Consider the following 18,406-nt stretch of genomic DNA (forward strand, 5'->3'; position numbering starts at 1 on the left):
TTTTCCAAAATTTAGAGTTGAACTGGCTCCCTCGGTCTGACACCACTTTGCTTGGCAAACCATGTAAACGCACAATTTCCCTTATAAAAATATCGGCAAATTCTGCCGCTGTGGGTAATTTCCGTAATGGTACAAAATGTGCCATTTTAGATAAAAAATCCACTATAACCAACACTGTTGTGAAAGATTTTACAGGTGGTAAACCTACAATAAAGTCTACGCTCACAGTGTGCCAAGGTTGTTTGGGTGTTGGCATTGGTATTAACAAGCCGTCAGGGGCCTTATGAGAAGATTTATGTCTTGCACAAATTGGACAGGTAGTGACAAATTGCTTAATGTCCTTTCTTATACTGTAGTGTCCCACCAAAAGTGTTTTTGCACATTTTCCAGGGTTTTTACCCAACCAGGATGACCTGCCAACGGTGAGGCGTGATGCCAAATTATCACCTGTTTTTGTAATTCAGAGGTGGGCACTAACAGCATGTTGTTGTGATACAATAAACCTCGTTGTATTGTGTTATGGGAATCCTTTAACCAATCCTGAGGTGCTATTTGCATGTGCGCATTATATAGATCTGTGATGAAATCCATCTGTTGTACTGGTGCCAAAAACTTTTGGGGAGGAATAATGGGTTCTCCTATTTTATCTTGTTTCATGTCTGAAGTATGTCCGTATCTAGATAACACATCAGATTGAATTTGTTGTGCACCTGGTCTATAGGTTATTACAAAGTCAAAAGTGCGAAAAAAAATTAACCAGCGCATCTGACGTGGTGTTAGTGCTTTAAGTGATCCAAAAAACTGTAGGTTCCTATGGTCAGAAAAGATTGTAACTGGGTACTTGGCTCCCATTAAATGGTGCCTCCATTCTAAAAAGGCTACTTTGATAGCTAGTAGTTCCCTTTCAGCCACAGTGTAATTTTGTTCAGCTGGTAATAACTTTTTGGAATAGAAGGCTATAGGATGTAACTGGCCATCTACTGCATCTCGTTGAGAGAGAACTCCTCCTAAAGCTACTTGTGAAGCATCCGCTTCAACAAAAAAAGGCAAGTCAGGATCAGGATGTTTCAGAATTGGGGCTGAAGTGAACTTTTGTTTTAGGAGTTGAAAGGCGTGTGCCGCCTCATCAGTCCAAAGAAATCGTTGCCCTTTCCGCAACAAGGTAGTTATTGGGGCCGCAATGTCTGCAAAATGTGCAATAAACCTCCTATAAAAATTGGCGAAACCCAGAAATTTCTGAATATCTTTTACAGAGGATGGTTCTGGCCAATCAGCAATAGCACTGATTTTCTTTACATCCATAGTTATTCCTTGAGGTGACAGGCAGTATCCTAAAAAGTCCACCTTGCTGACATTAAAAGTACACTTTTCTAACTTAGCAAAAAGATTATTTTCTTTTAACTTTGATAATACTGCACGAACATGTTGGGTATGTTCTTCTGAGTTCTTAGAGTAAATGAGGATGTTGTCTATGTATACTATGACACAAACGTCCAGGAATTCGTGTAGGACCTCATTTATAAAGAACTGAAAGGCCGCAGGGGCATTACATAACACAAAGGGCATTACTGTGTACTCAAATAAACCAACCGTTGTCTTGAAAGCTGTCTTCCACTCATCCCCCTCTTTTACTCGGACCAGGTGGTAAGCTCCCCGCAGATCTAGTTTAGTGTATACAGTAGAATGTCTTAATTGATCCAACAACACAGGTATTAGAGGAAGAGGATATTTATTCTTTATTGTAGCCTTATTTAGTCCTCTATAATCGATACACGCGTGCAGGGATTTATCCGGCTTCGGGATAAAAAAGAGTGGAGATGACACCGGAGATGTGGAATGACGGATGAACCCAGACTGTAGTAGGTCATCTAGGTAGGTTCTTAAGTATTTGGTTTCTTCGTCAGTCAAAGCATATACTCTGTTATTAGGTAAAGGGGCCCCTCGGATAAGATCTATACGACAGTCATAAGACCTATGTGGGGGCAGCACACTAGCCTTTACTGGATCAAAGACGTCTTTAAAGTCAGAATATTCAGGAGGGAGACTTGGTTCATCTTGTGTAACACTAGCACAGTGTAATACTGTGCTCTGTTCTATACCTGCTTCTTGATAGCAATTAGTTCTACAGAAAGAGGAATCCAAAGTAACAGTTCTATTCACCCAATCAATTTTTGGGTTATGAGTTGTTAACCAGGGTACCCCGAGAATCAAACCAAAATTAGGAGTATCTATCAGATCAAAGCTAATCACCTCTGTGTGCCCGTTCTGACAGACCATAACAAGTGGACTTGTTTGTTTTGTGATTAATCCAGAGGTCAATTCTGACCCATCCACTGCACATACTGCTTCTGGACAAGGCTTTAGGCACATAGGAAGTCCTAAGTTTTCAGCTAACTTATTATCCACAAACTTTCCTGTCGTGCCTGAGTCCAGTAGGACAGGGAGAGAATGCCTCACTTGGGTAGTAACAATTAAAACGACCTGAATTATGAAATGTCTAGGTATGTGCGGTACCATGAAGGCTGCAGCATTAGAGGTTTGATTAAGATGTTTTCTCGAACAAGTAACCTCTCCCCTTGTCGAGCTTAATCGTTTCCCGATTCAGTTGAGGAGGTGGAGGAAACAGCACCCTTTCGTGGATTTTTAGGCTTTACTGGACATTCTCTGGCAAAGTGACCTGCCCTTCCACAATATAAACATAATTGAAGTTTTCTCCTTCTTTCTTTTTCCTCTGATGTGAGTGGACCTCTGAGTGTCCCTATTTGCATAGGCTCAGGTTCAGGGAGTTTATTATCTGGGTCTTTCTTCTCGTGTCTAATAAAAGTTAACCGTGATTTCAGTTTGTATTTATCTCCCTTTCTTTCTCCTAGTCTATGTTCTAATTTCACAACTAAATCTACAAAGTCCGAATAGTCTTCTGGCAAATCAACGATATGAGCCAGCGCGTCTTTTAACTCGTCTCTCAAACCTTTATAGAAAAGGGAGACACACTTTTCTTCTGGCCACTGTGTCTCGGTGAGTAAACGATTAAAACTAGTGAGATAGGTCAATAAATCCTTGTTACCTTTAAGATTTAAAAGCTCATTATCACTTGCCTGCATGAAAGTGTGTTTTGCAAAAAGGCTGGTCATGGTACGTTTAAATTGATTCCAATTATGGAGGATGGGATCATCTCTCTCCACGAAAGGAATTGACAAATTGGCTGCTGTGCCACCCAAATAAGACAAGACGAATGCCACTTTCGTAGCATCAGTAGGGAACTGTTGTGGCTTACAAACGAAGTGTAATTGACATTGATTGATAAAAACATGGAATTTGTTACTATCTCCATGAAAACGTTCAGGTGCTGCTAAGGGCACAGCATTAGGAACATTAACAGTGACCTCAACTGGGGGAGGCAAAGTTGTATGTTTTGATGCGCCCCTGTCTCTGAGGAGGTTTTAAACAAAGGCGTAAAAGCTGTGTTCCACTGAGATACCCTAAATTTATACCTGCTTAAATTCTGTTTTAAAAAGGTATTCTCCATCTTTAATCTCTCTATTTCCTCTTGCATATGTTGCAAGATGCCAGACACTGGTTCATTATGAGCCAAGTCCTCATTTAGGGCCTGCGCCATATCCGTGACGTCAATGCCCTCTATTTCTTCCCCGATATTCATCGTCCACCAGAACTGACATTTTTTTTTTTTTTTAAGGCTTGTGCTTCTGTCAAAGCCCAGCTCACCTGAGTCCTTGTTCAGTTCTGATGGAGGTTGAAGACAATCCGACCCCACCCTGAAACTGCTTGTTCCAGCACACTAGTTTTTAAAACAGTGCACTAAGAACAGAAGCTCAAGGGAAGGGGGGAAGTGGATAAAATAAAATAAAGAGACAACACCGTTCTTGCGTTTCCACTGTTGAAGTGCTGCACAAATCTGCGGCCCTCTCTGACTTTTGTAGAAACTGGTGCCTAATGAAACATAAACAAAGAACAGATAAGTACAACCTATTCCTAACTGGGTTCCTGACTATCCCTTTATTTATTAGAAATTTTCTTCTAAAAGTACCTCTTGGATCCTGGTCTCTAGTTTCCAGGTTTGGAATGTGTTACTGCTCTGGGATGTGCTTTCTATTACTCTAAAGCTTCTAAAACATTAAACAAATACCGTTATCAGAATTACCAATATCAAACATTCATTTTAATATAACTAAAGCCCAAATTCCCAATAGCAGACTCACTTTTCCCATATTTCCAGAATCTTTTATAAAACAAATACTGTACTTTTACGTCAAAATACAGCATGTAATTTGTGCAAGTCCTTGATTTACTGTTTGCCTTGCTGTTAATGGTTTCCACGGTTCGATTCTTAAAAGTTCCATAAAAAAAAAAAAAAAATTTTGCTTCACAAAGTTCCGCAAAGTATTCTTGTAACAAAGAGTTTGAATCACAATGTTCGTGGAAGGTATCTTGTTTCAAATTGTCTATACACGAATCCAGAAATTGTTGTCAAAGTTCTTTCAGGTAATAAAAGTTTTGCACTTACTTGTTGCTGGCAAGAGATACTGATCAGTCTAACCTTGTCTTCTTTCTCTTTTGCAGGTTGCTTGTAGGAGAGAGGCTAAGGCAAGGAGTAACCGGAAACCGGAAGAAGGAAGAGCCAGCAGCTGCGCCCATTGAAGCCAATGAAAGTCTGTAGAGAGCAGGAGTGCCAGCGCCGAGGGATCTGTCCTCAGGTAAGCGGGAGGTAGACGAGCACAAGCACTGGGTGAGGCTCGGGGGCTGCCTTTTATAGACAGGGCTGGGTGTGGTCCTCACATGCTGCACATGTTCTTGAAAGGTGTGCAGAGCTGGGTGTGGTTTGAAGAGCTGGGTGTGGTCCTCACATGCTGCACATGTTCTTGAAAGGTGTGCAGAGTTTCAGTTATTATGCAAATGAGTTAAATTAACACATGGCCTAGAGAGGAGTGTTTTAAAGAAGCCTTGGTAAAAGCAAGGCCCAATGTGTAAACAAAACAGCACATTAAACAACATACACAGAAGCCTAGGGGGGGGGGAAGGTGAGATAACAAGAAAGGCTTTCAATAGTAAGTTTAAAAGGGAGCTATTACAGAACCCACTAGTGCAGTGAGAGGGGACATGCTCTTTGCTGTGCACAAACCCTAACAGTATTACGCCACAAATTCTTCAAGAGGGTCCAGTTACAAAGTGAAAACTGAAAAGTGAACCTATTGATGAGTTTGTCAGTGCTCTTCCTAAATTGTGTGCACAATGTCAGTTTGGCGCATTCCGTGATCCGCTTGTCAGGGACCAGCTCATAGGGAATTGTTGTGACAAACACATCCAGCAAAGACTACTTACGATGGGGGATCCTTCACTTGAAGATGTGATCAAGCAGGCCAAGAGTATTGAACTGGCTCAAGCATCTCTTAAAGAACTATCGGCTCAATGCAAGGAATAAGAGAAAGCTAGTGTCAACCTCATCTCTACACGCAAAGAACAAAAGCCCATCAACAATATATTTTTCAAACGGAGCAATATTTGTTTTAGATGTGGAAATTTTCCACATGCAAAAGATTCTAAGGGTTGTCCAGCTAAGAATGTGGTGTGTCACAAATGCGGCTGTATAGGCCACTTTGCTAGGGTGTGTCAGAGTGCTGGGAACAAGAATGTCAAAGCTAACAGTGTGTCTGAAGCCAGTGAGGTATCAAACCAATATCTGGAGAGTGAGTTCCGTGATATGATTGTAGTGGTCACAGATGAACAAGCTCTATCAGGGAATCCTGAGGAGTGTGTGGACCCTTATGTGGATATTAGTGTGGGTGGCAAAATTCTTCATGTGCTTGAGGACTCTGGTGCACGTATCACCCTGATAACTTCAGACTTGTTTAAGAAAACATGGGGTTCCAGGAAACTGTTCCCACCCGACAGAGCTCTGGTTTCCTATGAAGGTAGGAGGATAGAACTTGAGGGTTTCATTGAAGATGTTTTGGAGTTCAAGGGGCGCAAGATCTGGGGAAAAGTGTATGTTGCAGTCAAGGGTCTCAACATTTTAGGTTGGTTTCATCAAGACGTCTTTGGTATGGTGCTGAGACCGGGTACCAGCAAGCAGGTAATGGTAGTTAAAGACTATAGTGGTTTAAATCTGCAAACCCTCCATGTGATGTTCCCTAGTGTGTTTGAGAAAAAATTAGGATGTATCAAGGGCTTCAAACATAGAATCAAAATTAAAAAGGACGCCATTCCAATGAAGCACAAATTGAGAGCGATCCCTTTCAGCTTGAGGGAGGACCTCAAGTTGGAGTTGGAAAAATTACAATCGTCTGGGGTAATTGAGCCGGTTGAGTCTAGCTTGTGGTTGTCCCCAATTGTAGTCGCTCGCAAACGCAGTGGCAAGATGCGCTTATGTGTTGACTTAAGGAGTCTGAACAAGGAGATTTGGGTTGACTCTTTTCCGTTACCCAGAATTAATGATTTGTTAGAGAAACTCAGTGGTGCAGTGCGGTTTTCCAAAATTGACTTGGCTTCAGCATACCACCAAGTTGTCCTTGAAGAAGACTCTAGACATTATACAGCTTTCAACACGCCTTTTGGTACTTTCCAATTTTGCAGGATGCCCTTTGGTCTTGCTTCAGCAGCCTCAGTTTTCCAGCGCATCATGTCACAACTGCTGAGGGAAGTTGAAGGTGTCCTGGTGTTCCAGGATGATGTACTTATTTTTGCCAAACAATTAACGGAACACAACATGGTGCTAAGGCTAGTCCTACAGGTTTTTGAGGAGAATGGGGTGGCTGTAAAAGATGACAAGTGTGAGTTTTGGAAGAAGGAGATTGAGTTTTTGGGGCGCGTTGTTTCGTCGGAGGGCGTCAAACCGAGACCTGGGTTAGTTGATGCTGTTCGTAATTGCCCCCTCCCCCAAATCATAAGGACGAGCTGCGCTCTTTTGTAGGATTATGTGAGTTGTATTCCAGGTTTATTCCTAATTACGCCTCCAAGATGAAATGTTTGTCTAATATGTTGAAGAATAGTGTTGCATTCATGTGGGACAAGGATTGTCAAGACATGTTTGAGTTGGTGAAATCTGAAATTACCAATGCTAAAGCACTACGTTCATACGATCCCTTATTAACTTGTAAAATAATGGTTGATGCCAGCAAGTATGGGTTGGGTGCTGTTCTAGTCCAAGATACTAAACAAGGTGAAGCCACAATTAGTTATGCATCTAGAGGCTTGAGAGAAGCATAGTTGAATTACCCGGTAATAGAGAAAGAGTTGTTGGCGTGTGTCTGGGCAAGCGAAAAGTTCAGAAGTTATGTGTGGGGCAGAAGGTTTGTTATTGTGACGGATCACAAACCGCTACTTTAAATTCTCAGTGGTGCTAAAACCAATTATACTACCCCGCGTATTGCCCGACTCACTACTAAATTGTTGCAGTACAACGTAGAGGTTAAATATTTACCTGGTAAACTCAATGTAAGAGCTGTTCTCCTCTCTAGATTACCTATTGAGGAGTTGGATGATTTTGATTCTGAGGATGATAGAGAGGATTGTTTTGTTGCAAGTGTAGATCTTCCAGTGTCCAAGGCTTATAACAAAACTGATTGGGAGGTGGCGTTTCTAAATGATTCGTTTTTGGCCCAAGTTAAAGAATTTGTGACCAATGGGTGGCCGAAAGAGAAGAATGTTTCCTTACCGTGACAACCGTTTTGTAAAGTTGCGGATGAAATGTCAATAGAAGATTAGATACTCTTGAGGGGTGAGAGGTGTATCCCTCCGTACGGTATTCGTTCTGGTTTGATAAATTCGGCACATGAGGGTCATTTTGGAACAACTATGACCAAAAGGAGGTTAAGGGAGAATTATTGGTGGCCATCTATGGATAATGATGTTGATGTAGTGGTCAAAGGGTGTGTGATTTGTAATTCTGCTGATAAGGGGCTGAAAGTATGTACTCTGCCTTTGCACCCTATTGAGGTTCCGGAAAGACTGTGGTCAAAGTTGGGCATTGACATGATTGTGCCATTTAATTTTGTCCCTCACAATTTGAGATATGCTTTTTTCCTCATGGATTACCACAGTAGATGGCCAGAGGTTCGTTTTTGCGCCACTCCATCAGCGACCAATGCAGTTAATTTCCTTAAAGAGACTTTTATGTGCGAGGGCTTTCCGGAAGCCATTATTTCGGACAATGGGGTGCAATTTGTTAATTCTGAAATGGAGGATTTCTTAAAGCAATCTGACATTGAGTAAGGGGACTGCTTTGCTATTAACGTTTACTGCATTTTTATCCTATTTGCACATCCGGGGCAATTTCTGTGGGCTCTTTTATATGTTATATCGACTAGCGAAATTTTATTAAGCCACTTTAAAATTTTCTTTTTAAACGTTACCTTTGACTTGATGCTGTAAACGGGGGTTTGTTTCTTTCCCCGGCAGAGTTTTTCTGCTGTTTGGTCTGCTGCTTGCCTTCGAGGTTTGGGCCTGTTAGAGCCCACCTCCTTTTCGGCATTAGAGTGGGCAGACATCTTGGGTGTATTCCGGGTCAGCGGGCTAGTTGCCGGCTGACGCCTTAGCTTCCGGGGGTGACTTTGGTTATTTATGCGGTCGCAGAAGCGGACGTGCATAATCTAATTGAGTAAGGGGACTACTTTGCTATTACCTTTTACTGCATTTTTATCCTATTTGCACATCTAGGGCAATTTCTGTGGGCTCTTTTATATTTTATATCGACTAGCAAAATGTTATTAAGCCACTTTTAAATTTTCTTTTTAAACGTTACCTTTGACTTGATGCTGTAAACCGGGGTTTGTTTCTTTCCCCGGCAGAGTTTTTCTGCTGTTTGGTCTGCCACTTGCCTTCGTGGTTTGGGCCTGTTGAAGCCCACCTCCTTTTTGGCATTAGAGCGGGCAGACATCTTGGGTGTGTTCCCTCAGCCCTACGCTTTTCAATTTATATATGACGCCTCTGGCCAATCTGGTACATACCTTTGGTTTCCAGATAGTTTCCAATGCAGATGACACGCAGGTGATTGTGCCCATTTCACACAACTGGGAGGACACAAAGGAGAAATTCCAATGCTGTATGATAGCTATCAATAACTGGATGGCCAATAATTCGCTTAAACTTAATGGGGACAAGACGGTGATTATGTGCTTTGGGTGCAATAATTCTCCCTGGAACAAAAGTTGGTGGCCCCCGGTCTGTGGGGGCTGTCCTTCTCCCACGCCCTCTACTAAAAATATAGGCGTCATTTTTCAAATCTTACATCTTCTAGATGACGACTTAAGGCGGCCAGTAGTGCTGGCGTTAGTCACCTCAAGACTCGATTATTGTAATGCCCTGCTGTTAAATGCGAACAAAACATCCCTTGATAAACTTCAGGCTATTCAGAATACGGCAGCGCGCCTCATTTTGAATCTTCCCCAGTCCGCATCAGCAAGCGGCTGCTTGATATCTCTTCATTGGTTACCGATTAAAAAGAGAATTATTTTCAAGACACTCTGTCTTACTCATAGAGCCGTACAGTCGGATGGCTGTGACTATTTGAAGTCTGCTCTGCAATTCTATCAACCGACTAGATACTTGAGATCTTCCTTTAAATTTATGATCACGGTTCCTCGTTGTAACAAGGCTAGGTGGGGAGACCGTGCCTTTACGGTGGAAGCGGCGAGGCTTTGTAACGCCCTGCCTTTTACGCTCCGACAAATGGTGACTCATTTTACTTTTAGGAAAAGCCTAAAAACCTGGTTCTTTGCTCAATAGGCATTCCTTTTGGTAGCTTGTGCATTTACCCTAGCTCTCGGTTGGATAAGCGCTTCAATGCTTTTGCCGGAATGCACTCTATAAATGAACCAATACAATACATTAGACACTTGAGAAGTTCTTTATATCATCCCCAGACCAATGGTTTGGTCGAAAGAAAGAATAGGTTGGTTGGGGATTGTATAAAATGGGCTCGACACAATAATTACGACATCCTTGAGGCGGTTAGCACCATGTTGTGGGTTTATCGTTCCACACCTCATTCATTAACCAATGTGTCACCTTTTGAAGCATTAAGAGGTCGTAAACCAACTTCCGTTCTGTTTCCATCCTGGTTAGCAAGTTCTTTGAAAAACAAAGGATTGAGTGGAAGGAAGAGTGTTGTCAGGTGGGAAAAGGTGGTATCAGGACAAGAACGCATGAAAAAGAGGTACGATGCAATCAAAGCCACCAAGTTGTGTATGATTTGCCCCGGAGATCTAGTGCAAATAAAAAAAAGTATGTTTGTTAAAAAAGGTGATGCTAGTTTTGGAAAACCTGTTAGGGTGAGAAATGTTTGTGCGATTATGGTTGATGGTGGTCGGTGGTGGAATGTATCCAAGGTTGTAAAGTTATCCGAGGACCCTGCTTCGAGTGCTAAAGGCGTGTGTGATAGTAGTAAGGAGTGTGAAGGGGGTTGTAGTGGAAACTCTATGATTCGTGTTCAAGATTCGCATAGGTCCAGTACACAAAGGTCTTCTTTGGACTGTGCGGAAGGATGTCTACGCAGATCTTCCCGGGAAAAGTTTTTACCGAAATTAAGGTCTGATCAGTAATATCTTCCAGATTTAAGACTCTCTTTTCTTTCTACGGAGTTCTTATTAAGATTGTTTTTTCTTGTAGAATTTGTGGGATATTTTCGTCACTCAGATATTTATTTATTTTTATGTCTCTTGTTATTGTTTTTTTTGTTTGTTTGTTTTTTTGTTAATTTGTTTAAAAAAAAAGGGGGGAGAGATGGTATGTTGTAATCGGAATGTGGAATGCGGGGCTCGGGGGTCGGAATGCGGAACGCAGGGCTCGGGGGTGGAATGTAGAATGGTGATTGTGGTAGGAGAGCGGCGGTTGGAGGGGTGCCAGCAACACGCTACGAAGGTGGCTCCTTGTTTATCTCCGAATAAACACATAGTTATTCTTACCTCACCTGGCTGTGTCTTTGAACCGCAACACAGTATTATTCTGCAAACCTTCCCCTGCACCTCCTTCATTCCTTCTTCAGACTTGCCACACATCTGATTTGTTCGCTGAGACGCCGTCAGGTAGCTCTTTCGACTCTAAAGCTACCCATGACTGCGGGTGGATTAAGCCTTCTGGACTTAGAACTCTATTATTCAGCCTCACAGGTCCAATGGGTGTCTCGCTGGCTTTCTGCAGCCCCCGCATGAGATGAGGTTTATCCGTAAAGACTTTTAAGAAGGGCTTACTGCACTGCTCATTGTTTCCTACTGACCATTCTACGGATCACCATCCAGGGTTATCACGCACAGCTTTCTCTTGCCTTGGTAGACCCTGGTAAGCTCACTGACATAAAGAAACCCTGTGCTCCTTAAAATTGAAGGATTTGTTTCTGGACGGCGAGCTACTACATTTCCAAACCCTTCTGGCAGACTACCATCTTTTCTCTGGTCAACTTCTTACTTACAGTCAACTTAAACAATCATTACATTTCCTATTTCATGACTGCCACCTTGCACTAACCCTACATGAGGTGTGCCAGAATCTCTACACCCTAGGGACTGGTGGCAACTGATAAGATGGGTGTACAGACCTTTCCTGCAACATGGACACCACTTCAGGTCTTCTTGTCATACTACCTGGGTGATTGATGTGGACTGGACTAAAACACTGGACTTTCCCCACAAAGTATAACGCAGCTGTCACTTTACATTCATAGAGTTTCCTTGGGAATGCGTTCTGCCCATTGCTTGTCATTGGCGTTGTGGTTTGCAACTCACATTTCTTTGCTTTCATTCTGCTGGCTTTGTTTTCAGCTATGCAAAAACAACAAGTGATGGACGGAATGCTGAACATTGTCAAACATTCACCCCCAGTCACAGATCTGGGTTTAATCCATCGATTTTTTGCTGCCCATGCCATTCCAGTTTGGACCCAGCCATATGCAAATCAGTCTTGACCCTGTTCCCTATGGGAACAGTCCAGCCCGAATTGCTAGGCCAGGTCTTCCCTGGACTGGAAACAAGCATCCTAGGACCGGCCAGTGGCATGGGAAGCATCGGACCCACGTCTGGGCATACCCTTCCCACTTAGGGTGACAAAGCAAAAACAACAAGTGATGGACGGAATGCTGAACATTGTCAAACATTCACCCCCAGTCACAGATCTGGGTTTAATCCATCGTTTTTTTGCTGCCCATGCCATTCCAGTTTGGACCCAGCCATATGCAAATCAGTCTTGACCCTGTTCCCTATGGGAACAGTCCAGCCCGAACTGCTAGGCCAGGTCTTCCCTGGACTGGAAACAAGCATCCTAGGACCGGTTTCGGGGTTTCACCCCTCATCAGCCAGGCTAGCTTGAATCCAGTGGCATGGGAAGCACAGGACCCACGTCTGGGCGTACCCTTCCCACTTAGGGCGAAAAATGCAAAAACAACAAGTGATGGACGGAATGCTGAACATTGTCTAACATTCACCCCCAGTCACAGATCTGGGTTTAATCCATCGTTTTTTTGCTGCCCATGCCATTCCAGTTTGGACCCAGCCATATGCAAATCAGTCTTGACCCTGTTCCCTATGGGAACAGTCCAGCCCGAACTGCTAGGCCAGGTCTTCCCTGGACTGGAAACAAGCATCCTAGGAGCGGTTTCGGGGTTTCACCCCTAATCAGCCAGGCTAGCTTGAATCCAGTGGCATGGGAAGCACGGGACCCACGACTGGGCATACCCTTCCCACTTAGGGTGACAAAGCTAAGCCATGAAGAATGTGCACCTGCAAAAGAAAAGCATGTAAAATAAAGAGAACACATTACACATGTTAAAATGTAGGCCTACTTATGCTAACCTAACAAGCCACAACTAATATGCACTTTTAAACATTCTGTGATTACTATATGCATAGTTTTTAGATAAATGCAAAGCATGAGTAATAAAACATGGACATATGAGCATGGCTCCTTTTGATAAATGCAATATTTCAGAATACAAGTTTGTATGAATGTGAACTACAATTTCACGATAAAGCTAAACATTAGAACACACATGTATAAATGAAAACACTTGTTTCTACAGTGAATACACTTTCAATAATGCAGTTTGATGCTTCACTTTACATTAATAAAGTTAAGGCACACAGTATATATGATATCAATTACATGGTTGGATTACTTTTGTAACATTTAAGTGTATAACCAAAATTAAGCTGCTTCAGTCCCCCCTTTGATGACGAATCAAGTCATCACAATCTAGATAAATCATTATAAGATGGGCTAATCAAAATCTCAATGGTTTCAAAAATGTTTGTCTAGTTTCTTCCAATTGTTTCCTTTCAGCATAATATCTACACTGACTCTTTTCCAATTCAATTTCTTCTCCCTTTCTCTTCACTTGTTTTCTTGTCTTTACTCTCTTATACACCTTAAAGGTCACAACCAAAAATCACATATAAGGCAATTATCACAAGTGGTCTAAGGACAGAATCTATTATTCCACTTCACACATTTCCAAACCCTTTGCCAATGGCCAATAGCTTCTCAAGCACCTGCTGCTTCCAACTGCTTCAAATCTCCCTTCAATCTTAAAATGTTATTCATATAAGCCTTAAAATCTTTACTCTTGTCAAGTATGTGGGTACAACATTGTTGAACCTTTATCATCCTGCAGAGGCCACTCTTTGGAAAGTAGAATGTCTAAAGCAAAACGATTCTTCAGAATCATAGATATTAAGTCTACCACCTCAGGATCTCCTACCAATAAGGCTCTGATTATGCTAGTGGACAGTTTATCTACTATGGTAGACCGATTCCTTATCTTTAAATCATTCAGAATCACACCTAGAGATGGAAGCATTGCACTGAAAAAGTCTACTACATCTTCTCCAGCGCTAACACTTTGTTTAGGCCCGGAACTCGTTTACCACACAGGATCATTAAAATGCTACACATTATATATTTTTGGGAACTACAGCTTGACAACACATACCATACCATTCCTTGGGCAATTTAAAATAAGCATGCTCCCCCAAATGAAGTAAATTCCCGGTATGACAGGATCTTCTTCATCCAGGAACAACCTCCAATTCCCTCCAAACTCAAATGTATGTTCACATTAACTCCTTCCCACAAACACTGTGTCAATTGTAGATTTCCCTGTAAGTATTCTCTGTAAGAAAACACATTCTCCCCTTATGTTTCCAATCTAATGTCAAAGCAGCTAGGTATTCTGCAACAATTTCCTCCTTAGCCCACCTATGCTAGCTCTTAAGATCTTTATCTGCTTTCAAGTTAACCTCTAAGCCTCTCCTTCTGGCTTCAACTAAGTTAAGCAATTTCTTCTCAACGTCTGTTAAAATCCAAGTCAAATTGTGTAGACTGTATCTAATGTCATAGTGAGTAGCTGCAATGTAATCTCTACTCCACCTGCAATGCTGCACACAACTCAAAGAATTTATTGTTGAAGTGGTTACCCCTATCTAATTGCAGAGAAGTCAGGAAGCTAAATCAGGAAATGAGTTCTCTTAACAACAACTTGGCCACTGTGAGACTGTCATTTCTCCTGGTCAGGTAGGCTTTGACCTAATATGAGAAGATGCACCCAACCACAAGGACGTATCTCAGTCCGTTGCACACAGGCATCTCAATAAAATCCAATTGCATCCTATTGAAAGGGCCACCTGATCTTCCAACCTGGCTTAATGTTACTGTCGGTCTTTCCCCTACATTAATCTGTTGACACACAATCCTGTGACACAATCCTTCAACCACCAGGGTAAGGCTAGGGTTAAACCAAGTCTGCCAAAGCAAACAGACCATAGCATACTTTCCTACATGAGCAGGCCCATGAAAATACATAGCAATGGGGGGAGTGGTTGGAGGGGGTAACAAACTGTCTTCCATCCGCTGATACCCAAATATCATAATCTCTTTTAACACAACCTGCTCCGACCCAACCTTGCCTTTCTACCATTGGCACTTCCTCCTGCATTGTCTTAACTTCCTTCCACGCATCAGCTGTATTTAACCAAAGGTTGTAATTGGTCTCATCTGTTTATTCATTGCTATATTCTCCATTGGAAGTATGAGCTCTCTGGGCACAATATTTTGCAACCTAGTCTGCATATCTATAGTCCACAGTCACTTATTCATCTCAGTTGCGATGCGCATGGCACGTCACAACAGCAATCTGTGTAGGCAATTGTAAGGCTTCCATCAGCTTATGGAGGCACTCTACATTCCTGATGGGCGATCAAGAGGAGCTCATGAAACCTTGCTGTGACCATAGCTGTCCAAAGTCATGGAATACACTAAAGCTATACTGTCAAGACTCCACAAAGCCAGGAAGTTTCAACTATACCTCAGACTGTATAGACTGTGGAGGCAGCTCTCAGATTTCCTCCATGGTCTCTCAAACAAGACCCATCCACAAACAATATGTAATCAGGCTCAAGTAGTGGCTCATCTCGGATATCTGGTCTTGGCTTGGTGCATGGTTCAGTGACATCTATACAGTCATGCTCAACAACACTCTCTTCTCCATCCACTTCAGGAAGGGGTAATAATGTAGTGTGATTCAAGATGGTACAACGCTTGAGTCACTTGTTCATAAAGCGTTAACCTTCTATTTGTAAAATGTTGGGTGCGAGTATGAGCCAACAACAATTCAACTGAATGGGGCAAAAAGATAGTAAGGGGATGCCCCATCAAAATATTCTCACACTTTTATATGCTGACACATGACGCCACCACTGATTTTAGACATCCGGGCAGTGCTGCTACTACTTGCTCAAGTGTAACAGAAAAATAGGCCACAGGCCTCCTAATAGTACTGTGCAATTATGTAAGCACTGAGAGAGCACAACTCTCCCTCTCACTGCAAAAGATAGCAAAATACTTATTATAATCAGGCACTCCCAGTGACGTGCCACAAAAAAGACTTTCTCTCACCTTTCGGATGGTAATCAAGCTATTGTTATCAAAGGTTACCGGATCAGACATATCCTTGTGTGTCAGCCGCTATAAAGGCTTGGGCACTAGGGAAGAGTAGGGTATCCACTGGCCAGAGTAGCCCATCATTCTCAAAAATATTCTGACTTTCTCTCGTTATTTGAAGGATTCATTTTCAGAATTCCTTGCTTCTTTCTCAATGTGATGTCCAAGGTACTGGACATCTTTCTGGCAATACTGAAATTTACGTGGTGACACTTTGTCTATTCTTAGCCAGGTGGTTCAACAGGGTAGTGGTGTCTTGCTTATAAGCTTCCTGCGTATTCAATTTGACCAGTGGATCATCAATATTTTGGACTAGGACTAAGTTACAAGGCATGATTAGGGACTCCAGATTCTTTTTGAGAATCTGGTTAAAGATCGATGGACTGTCTGTACAGCCCTATGAGACTCAGCTCCATGCCAAAACACGACTGCCGAACCGAAATGTGAAAAGGAATGGACTGTCTTCATGCAACAATATGGAAAAGAAGGCTTGTCACGAATCAATAACGTTGAACCATCCAGCCTCACATGGAATGTGGGATAAAATCACAGCTGGATTTGGCACCACGGGACAACATGGAACAATCATGGTGTTCTCTTTTCTCAGATCTTAAACAATGCAGTACTTTCCGCTAGGCCTCTCTAAGCTTATACTGGGAAAGTTACATGGACTTCTCATTATCTCCTTGAAGATACATTGTTGTGTCATGGATTCAATCACTTGAATGATTCCTGCAATTGTTTCAGATGCCAAATTATACTGTGGAGTTCATGGGTCCTCATTATTACTTTTCACTTTAATACGGACAGACTCAACACCTTTAATGAGACCCATGCCCTTTTTTGGAAAGTTCCAGACTTCAGGCTTCACTTTATCTTTGAGATCTGGTGGTAAGTCATCAACCGTCATCGTAGGGAACAATGCAACAGAATAGCAAGAGGTGGTCTAGAAATGAACCACTCTGGTCTACTTCTAAAACTGTGCCAAGAACTCAATCTTCTTCCCCCCTCAGGCACTGTCATAAGGGTGAGGCTGGACCATTGTCCTCAAACGCTTCAAACATAGGGAACTACTGGAAGGGACACTGATTTTGGGAAAAATCTTGATTCATATGCAGGACTTCTGGTACCACACACATTCTGCTCTGGCTTTGGGGCTTAGGGAACATGAATCGTTGAAGTTTGAGGCACATTAAAATATTGCATTCTTTGTCCCTGCATGTCTTGTGACTGTACATGATTGTTGTTTTGGGGTTCTGTAAACCCCAAATTTTGAGGTTTCATACGGCATTTCCACTTCCAATGCCCTAACTTATTAAAATAATGACAAGGACTTATTTTTTTCAGAGTTGCCACATCAATTCCAGTGCTTGGACCAATCGGAACACCACACTCCCTAAACTGCTGTGAGATCCCATTTCCACCTTGCATTATCGGAGTTCCCTTTTGATACATTCCCTGAATAGTACCAACATTACCCACAAACGATTGACTCTGTCTCCCTCTCTGTGTGGCCTTCATCTGTGCCACCATTAAATTCTCCTTCAATCATTTCTTCTTCATTTCCTTTTCATCACGCCAGTAGTTTGCATACTCCAAAATCCCATCAACCGACTTATTCTGCCAACAAATCAAGTGTGGGTGGATCATCATGTTAACCTCAGGTCTCAATCCCATCACAAACCTAGACACAAAATGTCCCATGTCTTTAGGATCAAGAGTCTCCAAACCATTATGTTTTTAAAACATTTTCACATACACAGCATGCACTAATTCTCGGGGCTCTTGTGTTCTCCTCTCAATCTTAAGCCAATCCATGTCGTTAGTGAGTATTTTCCCTTTAAAAAAAGTCATCACGTGTGGATATTTTTTCATCACTAAAGGTGAAGGGGCATTTGTTATCAGACTTCGAAGGCTCCTTCTCTGGCCACTCTATAGCCACGTTACACTCTGCCTACAAGTCACTTGGTACCAAAATTTCAAGGAACGTGTTCAAACCCACCCACAAAACCTGCAAAATCTACACAAATAGCCCAACCTGCTCATACCATTCAATGGGTTTCTCTCTCAACTTTGGGAAAATCATTGGTGAATGACGCAAGATCACTCCTACTTCAAGACACATGGACATAACCTCCACCAGATACCTCTCTTTATGGGTAAGCTGAGACAACTTACCCATGGTTTAAGGATGGGGTGGCTCTCCCTTCAGTTTCTTTTCTTCTTTCTGTTTCTTCCATCTACTTTCCAATTTATCCTACTCACTCCATTTTGGAATGCTTTTGATTAGCTCTTTAATTTGCATTTTCATTCCTGCTGTTCTCATATTACAAATATAATTCTCTTAAAAAATGCATGGTAACATTTCTGCAATGACTTAGTTTGACTTATGTCTACCTCATAAGTCTATTCAGGCAGCCTGTCCTGAGCTTGTCCTGCATATTTTGTAACATCTTTTCACATGAATATG

This window comes from Pleurodeles waltl, chromosome 5 (assembly GCF_031143425.1).
Source record: "Pleurodeles waltl isolate 20211129_DDA chromosome 5, aPleWal1.hap1.20221129, whole genome shotgun sequence".
Lineage (NCBI taxonomy): Eukaryota > Metazoa > Chordata > Amphibia > Caudata > Salamandridae > Pleurodeles > Pleurodeles waltl.